This window comes from Tamandua tetradactyla, chromosome 14 (assembly GCF_023851605.1).
Source record: "Tamandua tetradactyla isolate mTamTet1 chromosome 14, mTamTet1.pri, whole genome shotgun sequence".
Taxonomy (NCBI): Eukaryota; Metazoa; Chordata; class Mammalia; order Pilosa; family Myrmecophagidae; genus Tamandua; species Tamandua tetradactyla.
In genome coordinates, this window is record NC_135340.1 from 8,253,363 (window position 1) to 8,277,493 (window position 24,131).

A 24,131-nucleotide genomic window follows, 5' to 3' on the forward strand; every position below is an offset into this window, starting at 1 on the left:
ATTAAATTTTTCTTCTTCTCCTTGATTTCTTCTTTACTAATAGTTTTATATTCACAGGGAACTCTGTTTTTTTCATATAGCAGTGCATTTATCATCACAATTGGCTTTTTTGTGCACAATAACATATATACAAAAAAGCAATAAGTTTCAAAGCACATTACAACAGTTAGATGTAGAACAGATTTCCGAGTTTGGTTTGGAAATCACAAAATTAATTTAATAAAATTAATTTTATTAAATTAAATTAAATTTAATTAAATCACAAAATTAATTTTAATAATGTATTTTATTTGCCCAATGTATTCCAAATATTAGCAACTTAACATGTAATTATAAAAATGATTAGTGAGATAGTCTACATTTTAAAAATCATGTCAAGTCTTCAGAATCTGGTGTATATTTTATACTTAGGGCATGTCTCAGTTCACACAAGCCACATTTCAAGTGTTGGACAGCGCACTTGGCTAGCAGCTATCATAGGGGGCAGCACAGTTCTAGAAGACATCTTGCTTTGCCAGCTGCAGTTGATATTTGTGTGTAGCGACAAACGGGTCAAGTTTCATTTGTTCCCCATATGGTAATCAAATTGTTCCAGTTACATAAATTGAAAGTAACATTTTTTTCCCCCATCTCATTGTAGATTCATCTTTTAAAATAAATTAAATGTCCATATATGAGTGGATCTATTTGGGGGTAATAAAAGCTTATTTCCTACAGTGAGGCTGCTCCTGCTCATGAATCCCACCATGCTGGCTGACAGGTAAAAGGAGGAACAAACCGTAACTTTCCAATGAATGGAATGGACCTTTCCCAGTTTAAATAGCATCTTTTGGGAAACTCACTCTCTTCTGGATAAATGCTCAAGTCTAAGATTTCTTCCAATTCCTCTTGCTTCTCCCTGAGATGGTGCCTGAGTACGTGGGGACACCAGCATGACCTCGTGGTGCTGGAGAGGAGGAACCTTGGATCTACCAGGAGGTCCTTGGCTAGCCTTATGTCCTTTTTGATCCCTATTACAGCATGCACATCATAAAGTATATATAATTCATGACCTCGGGCTGGAATCTGTTGTTGGGTGGCAGGCAAAATTATGTTTTGTTTTCATGCATCACACAAGTCCTGGTCCACCCTTTCAGATTCAGTGCCCCTATGGATCTCACTGGGCCTCAGTCCTTTCTGAGTCTGAGGTATGTCCCCCCCACCCCAGCCCCTGCTCCTAGAAGTGCTAACTCGAGTCCTCTCTCTGCCTGATGATGTCCTGGCACCAGTTCTGCTTGGGTACAGCATCTCCCACTGGTGTGGGGGCCATCCTGTGTTCTCGTCTTCTTTCAGAGTTCCAAGTGGAGCACTGACATAGCACAAGGTCCCTCCATTCTTTTCATATACCTCTACCCTGGTACTTTGAACCTGGTGTATGTGGCTGATGCTGTCCCTTATTTCTCTCTCTCCTTCCTGCAGACCACTGGGCTTATATGGGTAGGGTTTTCTACTTTCTGAGAGGCAGGGACAGTCTTTACATCACAGCAGGTTGCCTGGATCTTGAAATGTTAATAGGAACTTTAAAAATTGATAAAATATTTCTCTTTCGATCAAAGGATGGCTCTCAAGACTATTCTCTTGTTAGGGATTTTTTAAAAAGTCTAATTTAATGGTCGGTGCTGAGCAGAGATTTTATTGTTCTAGCTGGTATCAGCTTTTTCTTGGGCAAAGAGTGTGCAGGGAGCCACAGGACAACATGATTTAGGGGATGCATGATTGTATCCAAATATATTTCAAAAGTATTACTCCCATTACACCATTGAAAAAGAGGAAAGAACTTCATTTTCCTCATGTGATTGTCAGATAAGTAGACGTAAAAGCCGAAAAGAAAGCCTTGAAACAGAATTGCGAGTCTGTGTTTCAAGTAAGAACACCTGTGTGGGAATTCATTTTCTCTGTGAAAGCAGCTGCAGAGTTTTAAAATCTGAAGGAAACAGGGAAATCATCTGAGCAAATAGATCATGTTGATTAGATGTAGCAGAGGTAAATATCAGATTATGCATGGGTATGGAATAACAGCACATGGCATGAGATCTGTCAAAAACAGCTTTAGCTTGATAGCTTTAAAAATATGTTGTTAGTTGCAGAAACTTTAGAAAATACAGACAAAGAAATAAAAACTAACCATAAACCCCACCAGGCATAGATGGCATTAACATTTTATATATACACTTCCAGGGTTATTTTATGCATAAATATAAGTTTAAAAAATGACACGAAACTGTACACTCACTTAATTGTCTTTTTCATTTACTACAATATGAGTATTTTCTATTATTAAATCCTTTCCTACAACATAATTTTAAATACCTGTCTGTATGGTCTATGATGTGGGTATGCCATAATTTATTTAAACCATTCTCTTCTGTTGGACATTTACTTGCCATTTGTGGAAAACTTTCTCATAGGTAAATTTTAGCACATAGCCTTGGTTGTTTCTTTAATATCCGTTCCTGGAAGGAGAATTCCTGGTCAGAAGGTATTCAATACTCTAAGGCTTTTGATGAATATTAATAAGGCCTCTTGTAAGAATGCACCAATCTTATGTTCCTATCATCACCGTAAGAATGTGCTAGTTTCCTCATAACAATTACCTTATTTAGCCACCATAGGCTAGGCTGTGCTGCAGTAACAGTAATCCCTGCATCTCATTGGCTTAAAACCACAAAGATTTATCTCTGCCTTCACGTAGTCACTCATTTTATGGTGACTACTTTTTTTTGGTTTTTTTTTTGCATGGGCGGGTTGCAGGAATTGGACCCAGGTCTCCGGCATGGCAGGCAGGACTTCTGCCTGCTGAGTTCTGTCCATGATGATTACTTTTCATAATGAAGAACAGTGTGGTGATTTAGAAGGAGAATTGAAGGGGACAGAGAGGCTAGCTCATTCAAAAGAGCAGAGAGCTATCGGCAGGGATAAACAAGAAACATGAACAGGTGAAAACTAGGCTATCCAGAGGAATGTGGAAACACTTTTCAGGAAAGTTGAGGATGTAGATGAGAGAGACCTCGGAAGCTACTGCTATTGGTAGAAAGGAGAGGATGAGGGCTAGAGAAATGGAATTTAAAATTTTTCTTTTGACTTTCGGTTCCAGCAATAGTGGACCTGGCTCTTTAGAACAACCCTCCCGCTGAGGAATGTTCCAGAAGCTGGCTCCCCAGCCCCGAGTTTACACATAGGGTTGAAGGCACCACAGAGCAAACAAGGCAGCAGAGATCATGGCGCTAAGATCTTTCCTGGGGGCCTCTGCTTACTCGGGAAGAGGAGGAAAAGAGGCAACAGATTTGAGAGTTTCCCAGTGATAGGTTTAGACTTTAGGGTCAGTCAGATCAGGGTCCCGATTATTCCTCCATAACGTTGAGTTGGAACCTTGAAATATTTTATCTTGGAAGAGAGAGAACAGGAAAGAGACCTTTACAGGGATTTCAGCTCAGATTTGAATCATCTCAATCCATGGAATTGGGTTAAGGTAATCCTGGATTGCTAGATCCCCTAACAACCTGCTGAAGGTAAATGTAAATCTTGAGAGAGAAGAAAATCCTTTGGGTCAGTTTTTTCCTAAAATTTTTCATATAAATTGTATGCAAATTCTTGTTGATTTACAGCCTTGCCAGTACTTCATATTATAAGACTTCTTATTTTTTTCTAATTTGTGGGTGTAAAATAAACGACTTATGTCGTTTATATTTTTCTGATTGACAGTGAGCATCTTTGTAATTATTCATACTCATTTGTGTGTCCTCTTGTAAAACGCTTGTGCATGTCTTTTGCCCATTTTCTATAGGATTTGTCTTTTTCCTATTGATTTATAGGGATTCTTTATCTTGTACGCTAATTCTTTATCAGTTATATATTTTACAAATATCTTCTCCTGCTATGTGACTTGCTTTTGACTTTCATTGGTGCTTTTGGATAAATAGAATTTTTAAGTTTGTCATGAGTTGTTTTTTAAATAAATGAATAGCTTTTCAATTTTCTTAAGTGCGATTTCTTTTCTGCGTCTGGGTAAGGTGATTGTATATCTATTTTATCCTTTAATCTTTCTTCTGCTGGACCCAATCTGCTCTTTAACTTAATCATTGGGTTTAAAATTTCTACTATTATATATTTCTATCTCTAAAAGTTCAGTTTGGCTACTGCTGTAAATTTGCCCAATCATTTTTGATAACTCATTTTCATAATTTCAACTTTTATTTCTTCATGCATTTTTACAGTTATTTTTATATTCAACATCTGATCATCCCCGTATCATTTCTTTGCAGATCCAGATATAATGTTTTGCATTTCCTCTCTCCCTCTTGATGGCTTACTTCCTTGCCTTTTGATTAACAGCAGAGTAGTAGAATAAAGTTGTCACCAGTAAAGTCAGTTTTAATGTAGACCACTGACTTACTGATCAAACTAAATGTTTATAAGTTCTATCAGAGATAGTAAAGCAAACCATGGTCCCCCCAGCCCCCCAAAACAAGAACCAGTGTCTTGAAATTATGGATACATGAAGGCAAACATGAGAAATAAGGTTTGAGTATTGTTTTTGAATGAAAAGAAAACAAACTAATCATTTCATATGTGATAGAATATGTTCATTTAATACACACACCACTTCAGGTTTCTAATTCCTGTCCTTATTTGGGATGGTACAGCTAGTAGCATTATCGGCTAGTAGAGTACATCTCCTCTCTCTCACTTGGCTGAAGTCCATTAGATTGTAAGCACTGTTTGGGTGAGAATAATTTCTGTTTCTGTTCGCTGTTGTGTCTTCAGGGCCCAGTGGAATATTTGGCAAACAGGAGGTGCTTAATCAATACTTTTGAAAGAATAAATGTTGCACTATCTGTGATTTGGCTTGAACCAAAAAATTTTGCCAAAGACTCTTTCAAGACTTTAAAAAAATTGTCATAAAATTAATATAATAAGATTCACACACTTTATACATAGGAAAAATGAGGATATCTCTCAGGGTATATTTAATCTTAATTTATCCAAAATTTAATAGCTACGTTCTCAATTTCTATGCCCATATCAGAGTAGAAACAGCAGATTAGAATTGGCAAAATTAGACAATTGGTAGACTTTCAATAGCCGTTCTTCTTCTTCTCCTTGTTAATCAAACTTCAGTGTTTTCCCCTTTCCTTAAGTGGTGCTGGACTTGCCAGGTAGTTTAATCTTGATTAGCCTAGTATGGTGATGGCGAGCTCCCTTGCCAGCTTAGACCCCAGCAGGAGATGTAATTCTGAGCCATGGCACAAGAAGAGAACTCTCCATGAAGGGCTCCTGGGAAAGTTTTCTTGCTTTTCAAATGGGACTCATGACAGGGAAATTGCAGATTATACCTCTAGGTTATGTAGTCTGTACTGTGCTAAAGTAAATGATAGGTCCTCTCGGGGACTGTGAGGGGAAAGCCAAGAGAATTGCAGAGAAACTAAACTGAAACTGTTTTTGCTGAACCAGTGAATTTATCAACCCTGGAGATTACCTCAAGGTTTCTCAATTGGTGAAACAGTAGGTATCCTTATTATTTCAGCCAACTTTAGTCAGCCTTTATTACTTGCAACTGAAAGCATCCTTATGGATTTGGGAAGATGTGTTATATCAGAAAAAAGAGAATCATTGACTTGGAAAGGACCTTAGAAATCACTTACTGCAATCTTTCCCCTTATTATGAATCCTCTGCATGACAGTTGATTATCTGATAGGGTAAAATCAGAAAAATACATAAAGAGCAATTATAACTTTTTATGAGCATGGCATTCTCAACTACTAGTAGAGCATGGCATTCCCAAGTCATTTAGAGCAGAGCCAAATATCCCATTCCAGCTTAGTGGGCACAGGGCATCTTGTTCACGTGTGAAAAATTAAGTTAGTAAAAGGTAAATTATTTTCTGTCCACTTTGGTTAAGAAGGCAAGGAATGGCTCTAGAAAGAGTTCCATCCCAGATGATAAAAAGAATATTTGTTTTTAAAGCTATAAACTAAACCCTTCAGAAAGACTACTTTCCTAAAGGTTTTAGATAACTGAGGATTAGCTGCATAACATATTTTTAGACATAAAATTCGAATATAAATGTATGATGAAAGAAGTTCCCATTTCTGAAAGTCTGTGTTCACAGAGGGAAGTTTTGACTTAGTTGTTTCACACTGGGCACGCACATGCCTGCAGCAATCACAATGTCACTAGCATATAGATTTCCAGGTTATCTCATGAAATATATTTACTCCAACGGAAATATAATTTTATGTTATGAAGCATGTCCATCTCTTGGGTCCCTTTTACTCCTTGAATTTTTGCCTCAGTCATATTTTACTTACATTTTATGGCTCATCTCATTTTGCTTGCCTCTAGCACCTGACACACATTCCAGGAGAGCAGCAGGAGGGGGATGTGATATAAACCGATGTAATTCTGAGCCATGGCACAAGACGAGAGAAGGACCTCTCAAATGGGCTGAGAAGTCCCGTTTGGTTTTTCTTTATTCGATGGAGTCTTGTAGATGTTTGTTGTGACTTTTCTTGAGTATAGGAAATACTATTGAATTAGGAAAAGATCATTCTCTAAAAGAAGTGATTTTAAAATATGTGTGGCACTCATAAAGTTTTCTTTTGTCATTTAGCTATATGTAATTACAAAGGACTATTAGGAGTCATGGAAGCTGAGGTCTATTATTAGCTCCACCACTTACAAACCTTGGGAGAGTCACTCAAGTTCTTTAGTCCTCAGTTGCTCATCTCTGAAGTAGGATAATATCTGATTTGCTGAAGCCAGGAAATCGTGTGAACTAATTTCTTCCCTTGTAGCTGCAAGAGCTGCTTCAATGTCCTATGATTTTGAATTTTATGAATAAAGTCATTAAATGTATTAGATGTCTATATTTCCTCAATATTTTCCATAAATGCAAATGTTCAGTAAGATGTAGTGCAGCTGCACTTTTAATGAAAATTTCTCTCTGATGAAATATGCATTTTCAGATTTTTGTTTCATTTCAAAGGGAAGGGATTTTATAAAGCTGGTTCATGTTTCAAAGAGAATGTAATCACAGACCTCCATGCTCTTTAAGGTGCTTGAAACTTGAAAATAGGTGATTTGATTTAATAGATACTATGTTGTCTTTTTTTTTTTTTTAAAAAAAAAGATGATCAACTAACTATTTTATTAGTTCTATAGTTGGGGCTGTAGGGATATAGTGGGGGGGTCCATCTAAAGGGTAGATATTTATTTTCACCTGAAATCTGTGGGGAAGCCTTGAAAGATGAACCAGAACTGTTTGTCAATTGTGAAATTTGACTCATCTAAATCATGGAGGTTCCCTGGACCTTTATAGCAGAGTTCAGCTCTGGGTTCAGGGACACTGTCTTTGCCATTTACTTGCAAGTGGTGATGGGTTGTGGGTGACTAAGGAGTTATTTTTCACTGTTTGCCAGACAGATTAAAACTCTTGCCCTTTGTGCCTACGAAGTCTTCTTAAAGGCTTGTGAACTCAGAGCCCAGAGGGGTAGGCTCACACCGCAGCCTTGGGCTGTCCTGGGTACTTCAGGAATCCTGGAGTAAAAATGAAAGTTGAGGGAGAGGGCTAGAAATAGTTAATGGAATCCCAATTTCTACTTGAAAATTTTAGAAATTTGCATTTGAGTCTCATGCAAAACTCGGATTGGCCACTCTCATTTGCTGGGAAGAAAGATACTTTTCAAGATTTTCTAAGGAAGCTACTAAGGAAGTTCAACTTTCTCCCGTTAGGACTTTTGCAAAAATATTATGCAAATGACAGTCAAACCTTATTCTTCAGAAAAACATTACAGATTGTTTTGACAACATGTTCAACTCATTCTGTGAAAACAAAGTTGTCCGTGGCATGGATGCAGAAGATTAAGAAAAAAAAAACATCCCCAATTATTCTGAGCAGTGACATCTGTGAGTTTCTCATGTATATCTGAGGCAGCTTGGCATCCTTAACAGACCCTCACTACCCACTTCAGAAGTTACAGGTGTGCTTAAAAGAGCATCCAGGTGTGCAGAAAGGCTTAGGAAACCATTGCATTTCCAACTCGTGCAGTCTCCACTCTGTCCACACCTTCTGATCCGATCTTGCATTTCTGCCTCGTGTCTGGTCTCTGCCTCTGTGCCTGGTCCCGTGTATTGATGCCTGAATCAGATGGCCTTGGCGTGGCCTTTTGGTAAGCCTTGGTCTACCCTCTGGTCCTCTGGTGTACTGTGCTTTGAGGCTGGCCTAGGTCAACAGCCTTCAGTTTAGATCAGCAGCCGGGTTACTTAAAATAGCTGTGACTTATGGTACTTGGCAAAGCCCATCATTTCTCAAGGAGAATATTTTTCAAGGCTATGCTACCTGTTGCCTGTCACAGATGAGCAACAGATTTACTATAAAACTATGATCTGTTATTGCACTGCTCAGCAAATTCATTCTTGGAATACATGTTCGCACTTAAAGAATAGGTTCTTTTTGAAAGAGAAGAGTAGAGTTTGGCTATGGCGGGTATATACTAAAACTTCCAAGCTTTTTCCTGAAAGATGCTTTTTTGGTTCTTTAATTACACCACGTGTTTTGTTTACTAGACAAGCAAACCATCTTTAAAAGAGAGTAGAAATAGTTTTTCTTAAAAGACAGCATGTTAATTTTTATGACTGAAAGTTATAATTAAAAGTGGCCAAGACTCCATAAGTTTATCCAGTAATAATGATTATGTGAGAAATTTTGCAACTTGGAACGTAGAACCAGAATTCTTACACTATCCTTTGATTTTTACCGTGTGCTAAATAAGGAAAAAGAGAAGACACAGGCGTCCAACTGTTTCAGCATGTTAGTAAATTCTTTCAGTGGATCAATAGTAGAGGTTATCAAGGTGGCATTTAAATTAATTAAACTTTCTTTGAGTTTAAATTAGACCATGTGTTTTGTTTACCAGTCAAACAAACTGTTAAAATGAGACTTAAAAAGCTTTACTTTTCTGACTGATGAATTTAGTGGAACTTTGCTACATTTACTATTTCTAATTCAGCGTTCAGGATACAGAAGCCCATGATAACGGTTGTCACGTAAACAAAGATAAAAAGAAATTAGTTGGATTTCTGTCATGGCTTGTGTGTAGATGACTGCTTATCTTGATGATTTTCTCATTTCAAAATGGATTGCTCAAACCAAACCACATTTTACTCTTACATTGCCATTCACTTTACTTTCTTCCTTTAGAGGTCATTGGTTTCCGTGTAGGAGTTTCATACAGTTTGCCTTAGGTGGCAAAATGCATTTTAAATATATAGTCCATTAATTTGTCCTCTTCTGGGGAAAGAAAATTCCATTGAGGGATTGACCCAAAGCATTTAGCTGTGTTAATTAATATTAAAATCATTAGAATCACAGTCCTGACTCTGTTGGCTGAGTGGGCCAATACCACACCAATAAATACTATTACCAGCCCATGAAGAAGGGGGGATTAATACCCTGGTGCCCAGATATCCACCACTAAGGAAACTGTGCCCAAGGGGGTCCTGAAAGGCTGTTGTGCTTAGAAATGTGGAGTGGCCTGCTTTATTCCCTTTTCAATACCCGTGTGCCCCTTTTGGATTAAACACTGAATCCAGAATGCCTGTGTTGTAACATGCTACTGAATGGGCCCAGGAATCTGTGTTTTGATAAGCCAATGTATTAAATACTTGCTTATCATTGATGGGTATTTTTTCTGCCTGTAAACTCTGGCTCACAGTTTGAAGGCTGCTTTCCCAGTCGCTATACTTCATGGAATGTGAAGGAAGAACATATGAAGGAGGAATTTTGGACTTCTAGAAAGAAAAGGAGGGCTGGAACATTTTGAGGGTTAAGAAATAATGTAGACTTAGAGGATTTTGCTGAAATGTGAGGAAGGAAAGGCTGGTCAATGTTTGGTTGTGGAGTGGAGAATGACTGTACCCACAAGTCCTGGGGTGGACCCTAATTCCTTTCACCCTAACAGGCTAGTAGAGCCTGTTAAAGAACAGCCTGTTAAAGAAGAAAAGTCTAAGCCAATCAGTGAATGGTTTCTCCATCAGCTTCAGAAAGAGCACTTGACCCATGTGGGCTAAGAGATGTGAAGGGAGGTTTGCTGGAGTTGAAAATTCAGATCTTTTATGTAATTTGAAAGATATGGAAATGCAGGATTTTTTTTTCCACTCTATTGGAGTGAAAATACATTGGATGGTCCTGGTGGCAAGAAAGGCAGAGGGGGAGAGGAAAAGAAACTGGGTCCTTGATGTCACTGTCGAACTGCTGAATCAAACCACCCCTGAATCTTCCTTTCTGCCGAACCTCCCAGTAACAGCGAATCAATAAATCCTCTTTATTGCTTAAGCCAGTTCGAATTGGGTTTTCCATTACTTACAAAATGAAGAGTCCAGGCTGATGCAGAATGGCAGTTTGGGGAACATCAAAGAAAGAAGTGGCTTTAACCATTTTGATTGTACCATTTCAATATTTAGCAAGGGATAAAACACAAAACTGTCATTTTTGCATGTTTATCCTCAACAGCTCACCGAAGGGAACCTAGAAATATAGAGTAGGGACGCTAGCAAAATCCTCCTTAATGGTCTTTTAGTTCAATTTAAAAGGCAAAACTGAGTAGCTTGCCAGATGGAAGAGTATAATAGTCATCATTAAAAGGCTAATTATTTGTCATTTGACCAGATGGAAATTTCTCTTTATTATTTACAGCGTTTTATTTTGAGAGTATTCCTTTTAGAATAAATCCTCTTGCATGTTTGAGTCTTTTAGGAAGCAGGAACTAAATTTTAGAGTTTTACATGACTGATTTCCAAATGGATTCTCAATATGAACATGGCTCACAGTGCTGATAACATCGGAAGAAACTCGGAGTGTCTGCCTTCCTGTGCATCCAGGTGATGCACACGAAATGTTAAGCAGGGCAGATAAATGAGGGAGGAAAGTCTGTTCAATCAAGGAAAAGATAGAAATGATGAACCCTAGAGGGCACACTCCTGAAATTAAATGCTCTGCCTAGGCCCTGGGGAAATCACTTTTGTTTTATTTAGTCAGCAAGCATTTATAAAATATGCATTTGGTGTATAGTCTGTACTCAGTGTGGCATGAAATAGCCAGTGTCCTAAAAGTCACACTTCGCATTGCAATTCAACATCACTGCTTCCACGAAGCCTTCTCTTCTTGGTCCAGACACCTCCTCTGATCCCTTACACTTACAGAAGGTAGCACAGCATTTCATTTTGTTATGTGCTGTCCTCTAGTATCCTCTGATACATGTGATATAATCATTTGCAGGGAGTTTGGAGACCACATACCTGTGTGTGAATCCCAGTTTTCCCACCTGTTATCTGTGTGGCTCCAAAGTCGCTCTGGTCCTTGGAGACCTCATCTTTAGAACATAATGATTCCCGCTCTCAGGGTTGCTGTGAAGATTAAATGACATAATAAATACGAAGCACTTATCATAGTTGCTGAATGCTAATTAGCAAACATAATAACCCATATAATTAATCATAATGGATTTTAAATCAAGAAGTAGACTTTTATCTTAGGCCAGTCAGGCTGAGTCAGGTATTTTACTTTTAATTAGTCAATAAATGTTTATTGAATTGAAACCAGTTTTGAGTAGGACCTTCAGGGAAAATATAAGATTTTGAGACCCAGTTATTCAAATGATAGGGTATATCATTTACTCTCAATTTACTAATAATTATGTGCATTGAATTCTTATATTTAATGTACATAATTGCTCCTTTAGAGTAACCTTAATATACAAGGCACAATTTAATTCTCTGTCACCCTGTGGTTTGGGCTGGGGAGATATGCTTATCTCCAGTTCACAGATGAGCTCACGGGGATGAGATGTGGGTAAGATGGCACTGTCATTAAGTAGAACTTCACTAAAGCCTAAACCTTCTGGTTATGACTCATGGTTTCCTTGTATAAAAATGACAGTGAAGTCATTTTTGACTATCTTGACTGTTCTTAATGATCTATCTTTACGGATAGACCAAGTTTTACAAACTCTTTTAAGGTAGCCTTAACTCCTGGAAATCAGGTAGTAGAGGATGGGGAAAAAACAAAACGAAACAGGGAAAAAAACAGAGTTTAAAAACAGCCAGACGATGGTAGGCTTTTTGGAAGGAGAAGCAAAAGCTCTTTCAGGGACACAATTAATTTTCAAAAGGGATTTGTATTGGTGGTGTATAAATATAAATTTTGTAAGATTTTTTGAAGAATGTTAATTGTTGTTTTTAAACATTCATTGCTTTTTAGCAACAACCATTTCTGGAGACAATTGTTTTTCTGCAGATATTTATCTTGTGAAGAGCTAAAAGGGGGAAAACAAACCATTCAATCACTTGAGGACGGGGCAACAACAAAGAGAGAGAGAGAGAAAACAAATTTTTTTAACCTCAGGCAATGGTTTCAGATGAGTAAATAAACAGATTGTGGCCTGACCAGTAGCATATCGACAGAATATAAAGATAATATTTTTACATTAAGGCCTTTACATTTTGAGAAGTAGATGAGATCTCTGAAACAATTTCTCAAGAAGTGATTGTAGTCATTCTCTTAGGTATGTGAGTATTTACAGCAAGGATGTTTTATTGTGGGCTTACCATTGTGTGTCCTCCCATGAGGTAGAACATGTGGTCAGCTCTGAAAACATCAAGCCATACCTGCAGAGTTCTTTTAAAACTGTGATTCAGAAGGAGGTAAGATTAAGTGTTTAGCAGTGAGTGTGATGGGGAAAAATAGCCTGAATTGGTTTAAGTCAGGTGAATAAAAAAATCTGTGAATTTTATTCAAGACTTTCTCCGAGTAGCCAAGCCATATTTGTCATTAGTCAAGTGTTTAATAATAACCTATTTGACGATTTGGGGACATGAGAAAAGAATTGTGGGAGTTGAGGGTAAAGAATACATGAAATCAGTGGGAAGTTATTTAAAAACAGTACTGAACTCAGCAGTAGTTCATTGATAACATCATAGCGCTGGACAACAGACGTCAGAGAAGAATTCCACCAAGAGGTGCTCATGGATAGATAAGAGGCAGAGTGAAGGGAGGAAGGGAGAAAAGGAGAAAGTGGAGGCAGGGAGGATAGAAAGTGCAAAGGGACAAAGTAATACATGGTACTTGTGGCAAACCATGAGTGTGCTGTCCATTTCAGGTACATTAATCTTTCCTCCCCTCAGCTTTCAATACTCTTCCCCACCTCAGTTATTCACTTGACACGAATCATATTTTACTGTATTTGGCAATTTTCTACTGCTGCATAACAAATGACCACAAACTTGGTGACTTAAAGCAACAGCTATTGATTATCTCACATTTCTGTAGGTCAGAAGTCTTGGCAGGCTCGGCTGGCTTCGGTGCTCAGGATCTCACAAGGCCAAAACCATGGGATTGGCTGTGCTCTGGGGAAGGAACCACTTCCAAGCTCATTCAGATTGTGGCAGAATCCAGTTCCTTGTGGTTTTAGGACTGAGAGCCTATTTCCTTTGTGGCTGTCAGCAGGGGGCTGCTCTCAGCTTCTACAGGCCACCTGCAATCCTTTCTGTGTGGCCCCCTCCATCTTTGAGTCAGAGATGGCACATCAAATTTTTCTCATTCATGTAATCTTTCTGACTTCCCCTTCTGGGGCCGGCTGGAGAAAACTGCTGCTTTTAAGGGCTCATGTGATTAGGTAAAATTCACCTGGATAATCTCTTTCTTAAGGCCAACTGATTAGTAACCTTAGTTACATCTCAAGAGTCCCTTTTGCCGTGTAATGTAGAATAACCACAAGAGTAACCCCAGGGGGTGGAAGTCATGGGGGGGGGCATCTTTGAGTTCTCTCTACCACCATTCCATTGTTACTTAGCAACTTCATAAGTGGGTATGCTTGCTTTCTCCGTATGACTGGACTGAAAGCGGCCTGAGGTTGGAAGCTATCTTCTACTTCACCAGAGTCTTCCATCGTATTTATAACCATATATTCATGTGTTAAATACTCCTTAAATACTTTTTGAATTAAATTGCTCTGTGCTAGAGGGAGTAGAATGAAATGTCTTTTGTCTTGATGGTTTTTCATTCATGAAATTTGGGTCCACAGCTCTAAAGCTAAGTGAAATGTCACTCAGTTTCTAGAAGCATTCAGTCTGATCCAGCTAATATTCCAGCTTTTACAGACATCTGGTTTTGTGCTTGGATGGTGATTGCTATGGGACATTGGGCTTTAGGATGCAAATTCTCGAAATACAGAGAAGTCATGTATTCTCTGTACTCACGCTCTGCAGAATGCTTTCTGTTTTTAAGACTCAGTAAGTAAGGCTGGAATAGGGGTAAAATAATATGTTTGTGCCGTGTTATTATCTCTGCCTTTTATCTTTCTATTTTATTCTATATAATTCAAAACAAAATCCTATGTTCCAATTTTTAGATAATGTAAATGTTTAGAAAAAATTAAATTATACTTCTAATGAAGATAGATTAAATGTATTATAAAGAAATGCAATAGACGGTTTCCTTTTACAAGAAGGAATATATGCATGCCAACCTCTGATATTAGCTTAGGTGATAAAAATTCTGAATTCCAAGAATAGAAAGAGAGACTATCTTTTAAGAAATGTGCATTCTTCAAAAAGAGAAAGACAGAAAATTTACAGTATCTGGATAGAGACATCAGAAGGGTTAAGATGTTCCTTTGGTGTTTGTAAATAGCATTTGAGAACCAACTCTGAAAAACCAAAATATAATAGCCTCCTGCTCTGTCACTCATATGAGTTGTCTAGAAGAGATTTCAGTTTTCTTATACATCTTGAGTTGTTCATAATTATTTTATGTGGCCTTTATTTGAAAATGAGAGAATTTCCACCAAAAGATTTTATGCTTTTATGTAACTGTAAGTTTCCTGTCTCAGCCCCAAATCCAGTCTGATCACTTCTTGAACCCTCCCTCATCAACTCCACATGAAGACAGCATAAAGTGTTTCAGAATTCTCCAAGGACTGTGTAAGCAGGAATTCTGTTCTATTTTTTTTTTCTTTTTTTGTAGAAGAGAAAATTGACAGCCAGACATACCTAAAATCCCTTAGCAAATTTATGGTAGAGTTGGCAGGTCCTGTAGAGTCTCCGTCAACTGGCTGCCATTCCTTTAATCATTAGCTTATTTTATGATTAGTCTTAATAATTATCTACCTCTGAGGAACATACTCACCTCTCATATTTGAAGATGATGCTGGCAACATTTATGGTCTGCGCTGTATTTATCATCACAGCAGGACTTTCTCATAGAAATGAGAGTTTGAATGTTGTCGTGTCTTGTCCTGTCCTGTCATGGCTTCCTCAGTTGCCTTTTTTTGGCCCAGCAGGAAAAATAGATAAGGTGGAGGAAACAGGATATAGCCATGCCTGTGAAGAGGAAACAGTTCTGTGGTGTTATCAAGGAGAAAAATATTAAGAAATTACTCTTACAGTTACAAAGGCTCTATTATGTACAAATGCAATAGTTTGAAACATTGTCTGTTTCCAAAGAGCATGTAGATCTCTTGTAAAAATTTCTTCACTGTAGAGCACACCAAATAGCATGACATTATTTTTTACAGTTGCCTTTCTCACATTTTTAGTGAAACCTTCCAAGAAGTCTATCTTTCTGAAAAGGAGTGTGTTTAAATTCAACAGAGGCACTTAATGACACAAGAACAGTTCTTTTTCTTCCCTCTACTGCGTCTGTCTAGAACAGAGTAAGAACAAATTGTAATAGCAAGAAGTTATGTTCTTCGAGGAGTTTTCCTTAGAATAGTAGAAATGGGCAAGCTGGTGTGTTTGCTAAGCTGAATTTCAAATGGCTGACTGGGGATAACATGGGTAGACTGCTGTTTTCCTGCAAACTTACTACAGAAAAGCCTGTAGAAATGTCACCAATTACTTGTGGCATCATTAATATTTTAAAATGTGGGGTTGTAAAATATTTAAATGTAAATATTTTGATGTGAGCCTCTTAATACAGTTGCAGCACAGTAAGATTAGAAAGGTCTCATATGTAGCATTTTAATTAAACTCATAAAGAATACTCCTCTTTAACTTCTATCCAAGCTCTTGTTTAAATCCAATATAAAACTTGCATTTCATTGATTGCTTCCACAAATCATGTGTTTCATAGTTATACTTTTTTTTTTCCTTTTTCAGAGACAAATAATAATTCTTTGGCTTAGCGTTTTCCCCAAGCGATTTATTTAAAAGTATTGAGTTCACAAGGCCTGGTTATATGAACCCTCCTCATCTTATCCCTTTTTGGGTTCAGAGGGATGCAGTTCCTTTACTGTCACATTAATGGACGAGATGTTGTGTTTTGATGGAGCTGATGAAAATAATCTACCTGCTCTAAACATATTTACCATGTTTTGATGTCAGCACTGAGGTTTCCCACAGGGAAGTGTCTTGGGGAGACTTTAACCATTGTTAGCAGCAACAGCATTTGTTGAGTATCTAAAGTAGAATAGAATGATTTAGCACACTGTCTGTCTCAGAATGCAGTTACGTTCAATTCGTATGTCATATATTTATCTTATATCCTAATATGTGTGTGGACTATGTTGATAGACAGCTGGGAAGTTAGTCTCTTGGTCTTTCGTTCCTCCCTTCACTTTTTAAAATTCATGTGTTCATTCATTAATTCAGTAGTTACTCACTCAGCGCTTGTTCTGAGCCTGTCACTGTGTCAGGCTCTGGGGAATAAAACAGTGAAACAGAGGCAATCTCTATCATTAAGTTTCAGGAAACAGATAAATATGATGATTCTTTTAGTTCCATAACCAATATTTTCTTCTTCTATCTTCTTTGCTTTAGAGTATGCCCACTTCCAGCTGTTGGATCATGATGAGCCTAAGGAATAGACTCTAAGCCTTCCACGCCATACTGACACCTCCTTTTCCAGCTTTCTTTGTAGCTAGGGCTGGCCTGTGACCCCATTCTGGTGAAACACAATGAAAGAGACTGCTGGGAAGTCTTCTTTTGTTGTCCTGGCAAATGAAACAGACCCTGAGGACATCATCCCTTCTCTTCTCTTTTACCCCCCTTCCTATTTTAAATGTGACATGAAGCTGTGGCTGGCAACTGGCTACTACCTGGGAAAGCCAAGAGAGTCCCAAGGACATCACCGAGTCACTAAACCAATGCCAGCAGCCTCCTATCCCCAGACTTATATTTGTGAGAAAAATAAACTCTTAGGTTTGAATCACTGTTAGTGAGAGTCTCAGATACTTGGATTTGAATGGGTTCTAACCAATACAAAGAATAAATGAGCAATTATAGTATAGGGTAATATATGCTGTGATGGGTAAACAGAGATGCTGTTGGAGCCCATAAGCAGGGGAGTCCTGTCATTTGGGTTCAGAGCAGACTTCCTGGAGGACTAATGCCTAAGATCATCAATTTCATTAGGATCTCAGGAATATTCATAGTACTGAGTCATGAATACTGTAATGCTGATGTGTACAAAGAATTTTTATATGGAATGTGTCAGTTTCTAAGTTTTTATTGATAGGCAATGGTGTTCCTTTTTATTATATGTCTATGTTTCTAAAAGTATTCTCTCCAAGCTTACAAATGCAGATGATTGTTTAAGTTTGTTCTAGGATATGTTGGGCACCACACCATCAAGGCTCAAAGGCTGCTGGTTGAAACTAAGGTAGCTTTAAGCAACACTGCTTGAGGGAAGGCCTTGAGCCACCCCTTTAGTGGGCTTTCTGCAGAAGTGGGATTGCCTTTGAATCAAGTTCTCTTCAGACATCTCAATTTCATAAGAAGATGGCAGTCTTGCCTCGGGCTTGGCTGGCTGTTGACGCGTATGGGGCTACACTTCACCTGCAATCTAGATTGAGAGCAGTCTAGGCACTTCGAAGAGGGCATTGTCTGGGGGTTGCTGTTCAATACTCATTGAAACCTTCTTTGAAAGAAAGGGTATATGCAAAGGATTTGTAGTTTACCCCCAGAATCGATCCCTGATTCCTGCCAGGAGGGCAGAGGGTTAGAACCTCCCTCTATCTCTGGTCTCCCTTGTAAAGCTGCTTTCACCCACTTGTGTTTGACATTAGCCCAGTCAACTACTTTGAGGGTTTTAAAGAAATAGTCCTGTGTTATGGCTCACGGCAATCACTGTAAGGCTGCTAAGGGGGTTGTTGCCACCTTACATGGTTTCCTACCTCTCAGATTATGTGAAAAGCATCTCTTTGTCCTAGTATCAGGAAGACTTGTCCCTCATCTGAGGAACTGGTGGGTTCTATCTTATGCACACTGTGGAGCATGTGATTGTTCATGTTTCCTTTCGTTTTGACTGACATAATTCCCATGTCTTTTTTTTTAAAATCTCTTTCATGTGTTCATCTTTTTCAAGCTTTTTGTTTTTATTTTCTTCCCCCTCCCAATTTATTGATCTCTTTATATTTGATCTCATTATGTTTTGTGGTATGCAGTGGATTTTTTGCTAAGTGTCTCACATTCTTTCTGCCATAAAACAGAATATGTGTGCATACTTACAAACAACACACGAGAGGAACCATTTTGCCTATAACACTTCCAGGTCGAAACATTTTTTTCAATTGGTTGCTGTAGTGAGTTTAAAGTGAGAGTAGGCAGTGTTTTAGAAAGTATGTCCTCAACATGAATCTTAATATTAGAGGAAATGTTTTTAAACTTTTTTTTTTTCACTCTCCTTTGAGTTAACTTTACTTGGGCTTAAAAGTGTTTTTTCTTCATTGAGAAATAGTCTGCAATTGATAGTTCTCACAGCAGTGTTTGCAATTAAAGTAGATGCTTGGGGAGAGGAGTTGCAGAGTGTCAGAAGAAGGTTTTTCTTCTTCTTCAGCCTTTAGATTTTAGCTCCACATCAGATTTTTCTGACTTTAAGCATTGGTTTGAAATGATCTGATAGTCAGAGTACTGCCACTTAAAAATACTTTTCCTCTATAATCATAGAAATTAACAACAACTAAATATATGCGCTAGTAGTCTGATATCTTGCCCTTTTGAATCCAGTAGCGATTTAGTTAATGTTAACTGTGCACTTAATTGCATAAGATTTATTATAAGACACCACAGAGAAGATGGAGAATCTTTTTTCAAGCCAGGTGTATGTATTTTTTTCTGAAAATTTTAGTGATTCTTTTAAGAATTTGAACAATGTTTTGAACAAGTGGTGAAATACAGGAGAGAAATCATAGACAACAGGAATATGCTTCCCTGAGACCTATTGAGACTCCAAAAGAATCCAGGGAGACCACTTCCTACAGGGACCTTTGGCTCCATTAGTGGGGCAGTGAGCAGATAGGTGTGGTTTTCTTCATTTATTTCTTACCATCCGACCTCTTTATAGAGATAAATGTGAAGCTGCAGGAAAATGATGATTCTGAAGAGGAAGAGGATGCGGCTGAGACTTGGGTTGGAAAACCATCTCACTTTCCCCAACCAACTTGACCAGCCTTTTTGCCAAAAACAGCTAACCAGTCCTCAAGTTTTTTTTTTTTAGGTCCATGAGAGATTTATGCAGAGTTAGGGTCAAGGCTCTTTACCTATAGCGGAACTGCCTGTTGTATGGAATCAATGCCAGCAAGGAGAAATGCTGGTGAAGTCACAGACACACCTGGCAGCCCTCCCCAAACCCTCTACTACCCCCTTTTCCTGCTGTTCTGCTGGGTACAGATGTTTTGGTATGTTTCCATCCTGAAGCAGGGAACATAGGGAAAGTTTGGCCTCCCCAGGAAACCAGCCACATTGGGATCTCTTTCCTTGATCTTTTGGAAACAGTCATTTTGCTGAAGGTTTCTGTTGTACATGAGCATATGTTTCTTGAGCACACCATGTAGCAACTCGCTTCATAAGAAGAATCTCCAAATAGGGCCACCAGGACCCCATCAAACCTAATCTCATGTAGCACACACACAGACTCACACACACACACTGGAAAGGAGCAAAATTCACACATTTTGGGGAAGGTCTCTTTCCAACCCTACACTGAGAATGTAGGAAGTAGAGGCTGGGAATGCTTCAGCTGGCAGGAGTAGCATGGATGAAAAGTACGTTTCAATGGTAAGGACATAAGGCATTTATTTAGGAAAGAATGTGGGTGGGATGATATTCTGAGATATTAATCTTTAGTTCCTGTAGTTTCCATTTCTCTTTCTAAGAAGTCAAATAGGTAACATGCTCTTTTGTGCTCATTGTCTCAGGATGGATGTAGCAGGTCAATAAGAACAGAATTGCCTCCTCGGCTTTTATTTCCTAAAGATGCAACCTCAAAAGCTGGGTAAGGATTTGCTGTATAGAGAAGGGTCCCTGGGAGAGAGGAAAGCAGGGCTTAACCTCAGACTAGAGAAAAAGCATTCTGCCATAGTTCTAGGCAAGTCATGGGGGCTGGAGAGTGCGGTAGACTCTGATTTCTTAACTTTTTTCACACAGAGCACCAGTGAGATATTCGTCATCCTTGTCTACAGGCCCATCAGTCCAGTGGCTCACTCTGGCCTCTGGGAATCTTTCGCAAGGCTCTCTCTTGTCCCATCTGCCTCTATGATTCTGAAGAGGAAGAGAATGTGGCTGAGACTTGGGTTGGAGAACCAGCTCACTTTCCCTAACCAATTTGACCAGCCTTTTTGCCAAAAACAGCTAACCAGCCCTCAAGTTTCTTTTTAGGCCCATGAAAGATGGGGCTTTGGTGCCTACCCAAAAGCAGAGCAAAAAAGCAAACTGTGCTCTCCAGACTCACAGAATTCTCTGTGTCTCTGTCTCTCGCTCTTTTCTCCATCCAGCCAAATGGGGCATATCCTGTTCAAATGGGGCATAGTGCAGCATATGAGATAAGCCAACAAATCACATTGAATTTAATAAATATTTACTGAGCCCCACATGCAGAACTATTGGAAATATGGACTGCCCTCCTTTCCCACCAAGGTCTTACATGGTTTTACTCTTTTTTAAGTTGAATGACGTTGGAATATTCAAACACCAAGTATGTTACCACCTTTTAAAAAAATTGATTCTTTTTTATGGTGTTGGCCACAATCTGAGAATCTTCTAGTTTAGAAATAATGTGTGGAATGAGGAGGGGAAAGGAACAGGACAGAAAGGGGTAGAGGAATGCTTTCTTCCATACTCTGAGAGGATACAAAGCTTAATTCCTTCTTAAAGTGAGGGAGCTATTGAGTCATCACAAGGGCCCCTTGTTATTCCTGATCTGTTAGTCTCTGTATTTAATTTTTTTTCTTCCAGTTCCCCCCCAATTCTGTATTTCTACTAAGTCAAGATTTCCCATATTAGTTTTACTTGAAAGCTTTTAATTTGGCCCTTTGCCTAAGCTTTGATGTAATGCTGGGCTCTTTGTGAAGTCCATCCCCCTTCATACATCTGCTCCTTTGGTTCATACCTGGCCTTGAAATATACCTGATGATCCAGTAAGCCATAGAAGGAGCTCTGAAAAGTAGAGAAAATGACTGAGCTGGCTGACTCCTAAACTGCTGCCCCAGATTGAGGCTGAAGGAATGTAAAACCTCCTAGCCTGCTGCTCATAGCTGAGGTGCCCCCAGAGGGAAGGTCTGGCCGCTCACATCACTGTGGCTGGGTGGACGTGGCCTTGGTGAGGACGGGTTGCTGTTTTTCAGCATCCTCAGTTCCTGCTGCGTTCTGAAAGAGGTGAGGGGCACCTAGGATTGGTTGGCTCTGGGAGGGAGCCTCGCCAAAGCACCTCGACCCTTGCTCCCTGAAGAGCTCTTTATGTCTGCCTCAGGCCGTGCCCCGATCTCAGGGCGCTTTTTAATTGGAATGGCTGTTCAAACAGTAAGGGGGACTTCACAGTTTCCATCTTCCCCATAGCCCCCCACTCCACTCCAGGGTTTTGCTCTTTTAGTAGGAGAGAGGGAGGTTTATTTCTCAATACAGAAGTTTCCTTTTCTGTTTGGAAAAAAAGCACATTTCCTTACTGGAGGTTTTAAACGTAAACGAGAATGGTTGACTTAACTATCCAAATTAGAGTAAATTAGCAGATTATTAAAAACAAAGGAGATGCTCCTGAGTCCTATGATTATAGGAGGGTGGTTCCTGGCTATCAGTAACCCTATCTTCTTTTATTCAAAACTTTGTCCAGTAAGCAGATACTGTTTGCCTCCCAAACACTCAGGAATGAAAGAGGATGGGCCAAGTGAGAGGGTGTCTTGTAAAGAAAGTACTGACCAAAAATCACAGTTGCCCATTTCTTACTCTCTGCTTCATCTTGACCAAAGTTTACCCCGCCTCCTCTCTTCCCTGCAGGCCCCCGAACTCTGTTTGCCCCCAAGCTTAAGCATGTACTAAAAAGTGTAACATGCTTCTTTACCGGTTTATCAGACCACATGTGCCTGACCACAGGGACATACATTCCCTGTCGGACCTCATTGGTCTTGCCCTTACTTGTCTAACTTTCCCTGAGAAGTACTTTGCTTACCCCTCCCTGGTACATATATTTAAAATCCTTTGTCTGTTTTTGTTTTGAGATGCAGAGCCTAAGTTCAGAGCACTCTCCCTATTGTAGTAGACTTTCTGAGTCCTTGCCTAAGTAGATGTGTTTCTACTGGACAGGAGAAGCAGTCTCTGTATTCAACTTTTTTTTCAGTTCCCCCCAATTCTGCATTTCTACTAAGTAAAGTTTCCCATATTAGTTTTACTTGAAAGTAAACTACACTGCTCACCCCAGACTTACCCTGTCCACTGTAGAAGCATCTTCCTGTGGGGGTTAGGAGTTCAAATTCTGGCCATCTGACTCTTAGTAGTTGTCACTTGAACAAATTGCATAGCCACTTTCGTATCTAATCTTGCTTGTAAAACGGGATGAAGGATAGAACCTATCTCTTTGGCTTCTAAGATGACCAAATTAGCTGTTACTTGTAAAGAGCTTTAAAAATACTTGGCACAGTGCTAACTCTGTTGCCCACCAGAATCTTCCCTTCAATTGCCTCTTAGGTCTAGCAGTCTCTTTCTAATGGAATCTCATCACTGTGTCTCCGATCCAGGGTTAGAAGGGAAGAAACCATCTAGCAGAGTTTCATGACGTGTCTTACAGCATTCTTGAATATTTATGCATACTGTTGTTAATGAATGGTTATACAGACCCTATAATTTACAAACAGTTTCTACTTTTTAATAGGATTTTTATCCTCACAACAATCCTATGGAGTTGAGAATTGGTAGGAGATGTCTAATCAAGATGGTGCAATATATTCATGCTCCAGCAGCCTCTCTGATAAAATTAGGTAATAATGATAAATGAGCTATAGAAGGAGGATACCAAAACAATGAGACTGAGGTAAAAAAGGAGATAGATGTTTTTACAGGCAGTCATAGGTCAGAAACACAAGTCTAGTGAATGCCCTAAAGTGCTGGGCTTCAGACTCAGCAGCTTATAAGAGGCAACAGGAATTTGGCTCCTGGGGGGATAGGGGTTTACAGGTTTTCGTGTGAGATGAGGGACTAGAGCAGATTCATAGCTTAAAACCAGGGACTGAGGTGGGGCAGGAAAAGAGGCTTAAAACCCTCAAATGGCCACAGTTGCCACTTGGAGCTATGATGTATAGTAAACTGGACACCTAAGGAGAAAACCAACTCCCAGCCTTTCAGCCAGGAACTAAACCAACCCCTGCGGGAGTCCTGATGGTGGGGGAGGGGTGGCATTCCTGATGTCGCAGGTGGTCACTGTAAGACCTGGCCTGCAATTAGGGCCCTGATGGGTGGAGGAACCACTCGCAAGTAGGGTTAAATTCCCATTGGATGTATAACAAGGGGGTTCTTACTGATCTTAAACCTGAACTTTCGTGGAATGGCAAATACAAATACCAGAATGAAGCATTAGATGCAGTGAGTGTAGATGTCGGTGTAAAGAAATGTGCCCGTGGAGAGCCAGCAGGAGGGAAGGCTTTGAATGCTCTTTAGCGTGTTACGCACTAAAGAGAAAGGGCTGGTAGAGTGAGAGTGAAGGAGGGTCCAGAAAGTGGCCTATGGTAGGGGATATTGACAGATGACAAAGCTAGATCCCTGCGAAGAAGCCTGTCATGCTTGGGACATAAGGGACTTGGAAATGGCGCCATTTTATTAGGAATGAAACAGAGTA

The 24,131-nt window shown here is 39.3% G+C and overlaps 2 long non-coding RNA genes across 3 annotated transcripts in view; one reads left to right on the forward strand and one right to left on the reverse strand.

The window, feature by feature from the left end:
• Positions 1-11,418, reverse strand: part of LOC143655600 (uncharacterized) — a 58,298-nt gene extending 46,880 nt beyond the window's left edge. Inside the window, exon 1 of the long non-coding RNA XR_013162173.1 lies at positions 11,336-11,418. This is a non-coding gene — a long non-coding RNA (uncharacterized LOC143655600). The remainder of the gene's footprint in view (positions 1-11,335) is intronic.
• The window catches only part of LOC143655598 (uncharacterized), a 98,621-nt gene that overhangs the window by 26,175 nt on the left and 48,315 nt on the right, over positions 1-24,131 (forward strand). The window lies entirely within an intron of this gene.